This window comes from Galeopterus variegatus, unplaced genomic scaffold (genome assembly GCF_000696425.1).
Source record: "Galeopterus variegatus unplaced genomic scaffold, G_variegatus-3.0.2 Scaffold12832, whole genome shotgun sequence".
NCBI classification, from domain to species: domain Eukaryota; kingdom Metazoa; phylum Chordata; class Mammalia; order Dermoptera; family Cynocephalidae; genus Galeopterus; species Galeopterus variegatus.
Genome location: NW_007738943.1, coordinates 25712 through 34755, shown reverse-complemented (window position 1 = coordinate 34755; position 9044 = coordinate 25712). Strand labels below are relative to the sequence as shown.

Here is a 9044-nt window from a genome sequence, read left to right as displayed (position 1 = left end):
CCCCTGAGATGACGGTTTTAAGAATTTAAGATATAAGTATTAGAGAAACATTTTCCATTCTGTAACATAGACAAAATACTGTTGTATTTATGCAGACCTTTAATGGGCTGTGTACATTGAGGCACAATCTGTTTCTAAGCATAGGGTACTTTACAACCTTTGGTGCAACAAGACTCTCCTTCAGGACACATAAGATTGTAGGTGCCAAATCCTACCTCAGAGGCTCAGATTCAGGGCTCCTGGGAATGGTAACCTGAATAACGAACAGAGAGAGGCTCTCCAATGAATCATAAACTTAACTGGGAACAGAACATTACAAAAGGCATATGTGAGTCATAGGAAACTATGTGCATGTTCTGGGATATAAATGAAGGCAAAGTATTTAAAAGAAAAAAAATGGAAGTTACATAATTATTTTGAATAATCATGCTTGTCTACAGTATCAATGACAAGAGTGTCACTAGTCTGTGGTTGGATGGCAAGTTGCTGGTCAGATGTCCTTGCAAATGTGTGTGTAAGGCTGAGATGGCCTCTGTGCAAGGCTGTGGTTTTGCAGTTCTTTGTGGTAATTTGTGTTACCAGGTATGTGTGCATGAACATCCTCCATTCACAGCCTTCCCAACTCTGTCAGTTTTGTTTGTTTAACACAAGTGACTCCGTTGTGATTCTGACAACTCGCATACATAGAACTGATATTCTGCATCTTAAATACACACGTGGCTGATGCTGGTGTGAGGACAACCTTGTGAGAGTTGCCCATGGTGAGATCACCGTGGACACCAGCAATTGCATTTCTCAGTCCAGCGCTTCTGTGTATTCCAGGGCGCAGGGGCGAGGTACAAACTTTTGTGTTTTACTGTGACATTATTCTCTCTGTCACATGAGGCTCAAATGAGCCTCATTATTGGTCCCCGGAGGTTCTGGTTTATGAAACCTTGGCATGATCCCCTGGAGGGCAAGGTGGTAAATATGCCAACTCAAGTGGGGGGACTTTTCATTTAATCCAATGGCTCTCCTCCACAGTGGAGTCCCCCTCACCGACTAGCTGGGTCCTCAGTGTGTCCTCTTCTGTCACCGTCCAGGATGGGGTCTGCCACCGTCCATGCCCTCCTGCTGGCTGTTCTCCTAGGTCTGTCCAAGCACAGAGTTTGGGTCATAGAGTGGAGTGGGCAGGAGGGGACCCCTGATCTGAGTCCTGCATCTCCCACAAAGGTGCGTTTTCCCAGGTGCAGATGGTGCAGTCAGGGGCAGAGGTGAAAATGCCCAGGGAGTCTCTGAGGATCTCCTGTGAGACTTCTGGATACTGCTTTACTAGCTACTGGATCAGCTGGGTGTGCCAGGCTTGAGGGCAAGGCCTGGAGTGGGTGGGGAGGATTGATCCTAGTGATTCGGAAACAAACTATGGCCAGACCTTCCAAGAACATGTCACCCTCTCCACTGACAACTCCGCCAGTACCGCCTACCTGCATTGGAGCAGCCTGAAGTCCTCGGACAAAGCCGTGTATTACTGTGCCAGAGACACAGTGAGTGGACATCAGTGGGAGCCCAGACACAAACCTCCCTACAGGGATACACGGGGCCACAAGGGGGCACTCTGGACCCTCCAAGTTCAGGGCTGATTCCCTGAGCCAGTGCAGAGGGGCCTGTGCTTCCTTTTGGGTTCAACGGAATCATCCACTCTCCAACTTTTCAGCTGTCCCCTGAGATGTATTATGTCTTGTTATTTGTGTCTTTAATACCTTACGGCCTCACGGAGTAATGGATGAGAACCTGATGTGTCCAGGGCCAAAGAGCCCAGTCATAGCCTGCCCAGGTTCATGAAGCCCTGCAAATAGCCCTCTGGCACTAAATGCTGTGACCTTTCTGCCATTTTCTCCTTCTTACTGCTTGCACAGCCCTAGGCGTACATCACAGCTGCATTGCTTTAGATATCTGAGAATTGTTCCTTTTACTGGAAGAACCTGCCCTGCAGTTTACTCAGTAAACCATCTGCTGCTCACTTCCTTATCTGCTGATTCCCTCCTGCTGGCTATATAAGCTGTGACATTCTGGCTAATAAACGAGACTTGATCAGAATACTGTCTTGTCTCCATTTCTTGTGTCTCTTGTACCATCCAATTCCCACTCCTCCCTGCAGGGTCCGCGTTGAATATCCCGTGGGTCGGGACATTTCTGGTGCCCAAACGTGGGCCACTGGATGTGAGGGATATCATGAGGAAGATGGTGCATTGGAGGGTCGACCGCTGAAAGAGAAAGAGTTGAACCTTAGTCTGCCATGGGAACCTACTGCGTCAGGATAAGGTGAGTAAGCAAGCCCTATAATGGGACAAAAATTAAGTTGTCATGACAACTATATAAGAGAGTTACAAAAGGCTTTAAAGATGTGAGGAGTAAAGGTTAAAACAACTGATATATTAAGAATTTTTGATTTCATGCAGAATCTTTGTCCTTGGTTCCCAGAAAAGGGACTATTAATTATAAAAAGTCATCTCGAGTTGGAGAAACTATACAAGATTTCTATGAGACTTTTGGGCCAGAAAAGGTCCCCATTATTGCCTTCTCCTATTGGAATGTAATCAGGGACATGATTTAGGATAGGGATAAATCCATAGAAGTTTCAGAAACTGTGGCCCAAACTGAAAAAATTATTAAAAGCCAGTTCCAAGACTGACCTCCAAAGTCCCTCTTCACCACCTAGGGAGGACGTGGATCTAATCTCCCTAGAAGATGAGAGTGAGGAGGTCAAGGCAGCTGGTGCCATACCTAAGAGATCTAAAAAGTATCCACTATTAAAATTAAGGAGGAATCATTTCTAGTCCTCCAACCAATACTCGGTCATCCATAGATTGTGGTGATCGCACGGCTTTCCAGGCTGGCTGGTCAGGGACGTCATTCCTTGAGTGGCGATGTGTCGATAAGCCTAGGGCTATACCTACTGCTGAAGGGCGCCCTGGCCCATGCCTCTGTCAGGCTTTTGCTGATTCTATGCATAGCTCTTGTTACTCTGCTTTTCAGCTATGCACCCATGGGAACAGTACATATTATACAGCCACCGTAGATAAAATTTATTCAGGGTCTTTTGGAGGGGAGTTTGCAACTCCCTCCTCCACTGTTGGATCACCCTCATCTAAATATTGCTTAGCCCCTTGCATGGGCACAGTGGGCCAACCTGTGTGTTGGTCCCTTACTGCTCCTATTCATGCATCTGACGGATGAGGCCTTCAAGATCAGGCTATGATATTTAAGATACAAAGAAAAATAGAAAAAAATGAGCCAACATCCTTCAAACCACCCATAGCTTGCTTAATGCCTCCAATTTTAAACTTGCTCAGAACTGCTGGCTTTGCTTAAGAGTAGGACAGCCTCTCCCCCTCGCCTTCCCCACTCCACTTTCCAATTACTCCTCTGAGGGACAGTGCTCCTTAACCCTTCCTTTATAGGTACAGCCTTTACAGTTTACTAATTCCTCTTGCTACCACTCTCCCTCAGTTAACAATAGTTATGAAATTAATGTTGGCTTTGCCACATTCGCTCAGTGTTTGACAATTGTTAACATCTCCACTCCCCTGTGTGCTCAGAATGGCTCTGTCTTTGTTTGTGGGAACAATGAGGCTTATACCCAATAACCAACTAATTGGACAGTATTGTGTGTCTTAGCTTCTCTCCTAACCGAAGAAGACATTATACCTGGAGATGAGCCTGTCCCTGTCCCTTCCATTGTTCACATAGCTGGGAGGGCTAAGAGAGCCGTGCAGTTAATTCCCTTACTTGCTGGACTGGGGATTTCTGCCGCAGTTGCGACTGGAACTGCTGGCCTTAGCCACTCTATAACTCAATACACCAAATTGTATACGCAATTAGTCTCAGATATGCAAACTATTTCCCAAACGATACAGGACCTCCAAGACCAGTTAGATTCCCTGGCAGAAGTAGTCTTACAAAACAGAAGGGGTATGGGCTGGCCCTGTGGCACACTGCTACAGTGCACTGCTTGGGAGCACGGCGGCGCTCCCGCCGAGGGTTCAGATCCCACATACAGACCGGCTGCTCACTGGCTAAGCGAGGTGCAGGTGCAACACCGAGGGTTGCGATCCCGTTGCCGGTCCCGGCCCGGTACGGGCGCCACACTGAGGGTTGCGATCCATTGCTGGTCACAAAAAAGACAAAAAGGGGGAATAAAAAAAACAGAAGGGGTCTCAATTTACTAACTGAAGAAGAAGGAGGTGTGTGTTTAGACCTACAGGAAAGATGCTGCTTCTATGCCAACAAATCCGGGATTGTTCGAGACCGTATCAAACAACTACAAGACCACAGACTCGATCATTTTTATTCGAATGGGCTCAACCGATGTATATACAACATCTTACAGGCCATCAAAAATTGCAAGATTTACTTTCACTAGGAAACTTTTTAGGAGACAAAACAGCCTCGTCTAACCCCCATGTTTTAACTTTACAAGATGCATCTAATCTCCATGCCCAAACTCATGTAAATTGGAGGATCCTACATAAACGGTTCCTGCAAATCCCTATTAAAGATTTAATAAAGATTGCTCATACTTGTAAGTTCTGCCGTCCTTACTTCCAGGTGCGCCCTTTACAATCCCCAGGAGTTAACCCTAGGGGATTAAAACCCAACGTATTATGGCAAAGTGATGTTACTCATTTTTCTCCTTTTAGAAAGCTCAAGTATGTTTTTGTTGCTGTTGATACATATTGTCATGCCTGCTGGGTGACTGCTCATTCAGAGGAAAAGGCTCGACATGCCCAAAGTCACCTTTTACAATGTTTTGCAACACTTGGACTCCCCAATCAAATTAAAACTGATAATGGCCCCTGTTTTGTCAGCCGTGCATTTCAGGAGTTCCTTTCAAGCTGGCGCATTTGCCACACCACAGGTATTCCACACAATCCACAGGGACAAGCTATAATAGAACATTATCACCAAACCTTAAAAACTCAATTACAATAACAAAAAGTGGGTACCACCAGCCCCCAGCAATAATTAGAATTAGCACTATTTACATTAAACATTCTAAATTTTTCCAAAAATAAATTAATGACACCTTTTCAAAAGCACTGGTCTAATCAAGACATAAAGCCCGAGGTCCAAGTTAGATGGAAAGACCCCATTTCCAGACACTGGAGAGGACCTGACCCACTCCTAACTATGGGAAGGGGAATTGGGTTTGTATTCCTCTTTGACCAACCCTGCCCCACCCATATGGATACCGGCCAAAAACCTTAAATTTGTACCTCAAAATCTTGAACCAATAACTCAGCCCAGGGACAATAACAACCCTCAGGCAAATTCTTCTCTTTCAGGGGACTTATGCAACAACCCGGGTGAACCTGCCTCTTAATCCTCCTGGGAGAGTTTCATTCCAATCCTGATTGCCTTTGTCCTTAACAACATCAACACCAGCATGATGCATCACCTGGTCATTTTATGGACCATCTGGCTCTCCAGCACATGAGGAACCAATCACCTACCAGTGCAGCAAACCTGGACAAAAGATTGTTGGTTATGTTATGATGTTTGTCCCCCGTATTTTGAGGCTGTGGCGTTAAGTTACGTAACCATCCTCCCCATTAACAGCACCCAGTGTGCCATTAATTCATTAATTACAACAGAACCCATCCTGGTTTAACCATACAACATATGCTGGGAAAAGGATTATGTGTTGCTGTAAACAACCCCCCCCCCATTTGTTCCAATACCATTATCTTCAAGAGCACCTGGGCTAAACCCAGCCTTGGGCGATGTTTATGCACCAAATCAAGGCTTACTGCTTGTGTGTTTAATCAATCCTTGTCTCATGAAACTTGTGTATCAGAAGATTTTGTTCCCCAAATATTATGGCATAAAGGGGAAGAAATGTTTCAATATTGGAAAAGTAACTTTCCTCACAGCAGTAAAAGGGCACTAGGGGCCACTGTTACCATTAGTACTTTATTGGGGATTGTAGGCACTGGGGTGGGGGCTGCTGGAATTGGACATACTTACACCCATACACAAGCTTTAAGGGAGGCTATAGACATAGATCTAGACCACCTTGAAACATCAATTACCCATTTGCAAAAATCATTAACTTCTCTTTCCAAATTTGTATTACAAAATACAAGGGGAGTACACCTCCTATGTTTACAAGAGGGAGCCTTATGTGCAGCTCTCAGGGAAGAATGTTGCTTTTATGCCTATCACTCTGGAATAGTAAAATAATCTATGACAAAGGTTAGAGAGGGCTTGGAAATTTGTTAAAGAAAGAGAGGCCAATGAGGGCTGGTTTCATTCTTGGTTTAACAGTTCTCCCTGGTTTACCACGTTAATATCTGCCTTACTGGGCCACTTCTTAATCATCCTCTGAGTGCTAATGATTGGTCCTTTAATTTTTACTAAAATCATGGCTCTCATTCAACAAAATCTAGGACCCATAACTATGCTCACCCAAGTGGTAGAAAAGGTGGCCCAAGAAAATTCCCTCAAAACCCTTGGGCCAATATGGCTCTTCAAAATATCCACAGCAATCTTTAAGGGGATCTGCTGGCTCTCCAGAGGTGGCTGTCTAGCCAATGATGGGTACCATCCCCAGAGGGGGACAACCTGAGAAAGGCACAGTCACATAAAAGCCAATGAGGTTGAGAGTTTATCCGCCTCAACTGCCCATTACAGGGTTGTTCTTTTTATAACGAAAATAGGGGGAGATGTTGGGCCCATTTTTAGGGGCAAACATTATCTGTGAGGCACATGGTGCCTATGGGTGGAGGATGAAGATGGCGCCCGTGGGAAGTAGGGGAGGTGTAGCCCAAGATAGCTCCAAAAGGTTTTTATTGGTCCTCCAGTATTTCCACACTCGTGAACCCTGCGTGATCGCTATGCTCTAAATGTTAGTACAAAATGCATGCCCGCGTGATCCTTTAATTGATTGGATAGTTCATGGAAAGCCCCTACTTGCTTGCTTATATAAATTGCAGTGTAACAGCAATAAAGTGGAACTGCCCTGACAGAATCCCTGCCGCATCTGAATGTCTCTTTCACTAGGCTGGGTTGGCGGGCAGCAGGCTCACTTGTTCCCAAGATCCCTTGGTCCCAACACCGGGGTAATCCTGTTGGCTCCTTCTCCTTCTGGGTCTGCATGAGGATCCCAGGTGCGCCCCCGCAACAAGCTGTGATTATTTTATGTAAAGTGTAATAACATAAATAAAGACCATCAGACATGAAGCAATGGATCGTTATTACATCTGTACCGCACTGTGTTCCTCCATAATACTAATTATATGAGGTTGAGATTCTGCTATATGCCAGGCATGCCCCACTCAACCATTATGTAGAATAGCCAAAATTCCCACTTTCTACATAAGCCAGCTAAAGTTTTATGTTCATTTAATGCAAACAAACCCATCCTGAAAATGTCAGATATCCAATTGAATCAAAAAACACAAACCCATCCTGAAAATGTCAGATATCCAATTGAATCAAAAAACACTTTTTGCAGAAAAGTACATACAATATGGTCATGTTTTATAGAATAGATGGTATTGTAGCACATATATTAAATATGTGAATTTTTAAGGTGAGTATAATTTTTAATATATATGTTTTAAAATAATGCCATTCTTCCCCCCCTACACACATATATTCACTGACACTGTCTAAAAATACCAATTAACTTTATTGCACAGGCAAATTGGTAAAAGCAAAAAAGTGCAAATATTAAATCTAGACTGTATACTGACAAATTTGTGATGAATAAGGACATTGTGAATTTTGGAAGGTTTTTTCAATGTCTGTGTCCTCTTGTTCCTCTTTTCTTCATAGAGTAAAACAATGACCTTAAACTTGAGCTTCCCCATCCCAATCTGTGTTTGATGGAAAGGATTCTGAGTAATGCAGCATGATCACATGGCGAATGATCACATGGCCTGAGTGGTCCAGAGTGACCCCTGGGTGCCACTGTCACTTATGCAGTCCTATATGTGGGCATATCCTGAGTGATTTTATTAACAACATGTGCTTGGTATTATTCTTAAGAAATAAAAACCTTCCACTTAGGAGGATTGTACCTCTGGGTCCTCACACAGAAACTGAAAGTGTGAGTGTCCCGCATGTCTTCAGGTATAACATGTTTCATTCTCTCTTGGACTTGTTCTAATGTTTGTCAACACCAGCAAATCCACTCTGTGCTCTCACTGATAGAATTAACATTCTGAGATGACAAATCTGATGGTTCTTCTTTGTTCTCAGTCTACATGATGCTTTTGTAGCATTTTTAGCATTAGTCCTCCCTGGACAATCATCTTGAAATAACCTCTTTGGGGGGCCGGCCCGGTGGCGCACTGGATAAGTACGCCGCTTGGGAAGTGTGGCGGCACTCCCGTCCGAGGGTTCGGATCCCACATACAGACCGGTTCCCGCTCACTGGCTGAGCGAGGCGCGGGGGCAACGCCGAGGGTTGCAATCCCGTTGCCGGTCCCCGGTCCGGTACAGGGGCAACACTGAGGGTTGCGATCTGTTGCCGGACACGGAAAAAGACAAAAAAAAAAAGAAATAACCTCTTTGGTTAGTTATTTTCTGGCATTTATACTTGTCCAGATATTTTTTCATCATATCCAGATAATTTTCCACATCTTCCTGAAAATTAATGTTGTAACTTCTCAGGGAATTTTCTAACAATCTATGACACAAAATTTCAGGGTAATTATGATTTTAAAGTCCAACAGAATGCATTGACATGTGAGAGTAATCAGCACATCTGTGAGAGGAAAACATGTTCTGCTAAGTCAGTGGGTCCAGGAAATGAGATAATTGATTTTATATTACTATCAATATTTCTGTACCAACCTTTGTGCCTTCTCTGTTTATATCCGGCTTTCCTGAGCATGGAAAATAAACTTTGGGGATGCCTCCCTCCACGACTGGCCTAGCTCATCCCACTGAGTGCCTGAGATGACAGTGATAAATACGCCACCATCTGTCAACGTGGGAATATCAATAATCCTCTTGTTATAAGTTGATTGCTTCATGTCACATTAACATATGAGAGT

The 9044-nt window shown here is 44.3% G+C and overlaps 1 pseudogene; it reads left to right on the top strand.

Annotated features, from left to right (window-relative positions):
• Window positions 1-891: 891 nt before the first annotated feature.
• LOC103581339 lies at window positions 892-2300 on the top strand (annotated as a pseudogene).
• The last annotated feature ends 6744 nt before the right edge of the window (window positions 2301-9044 follow it).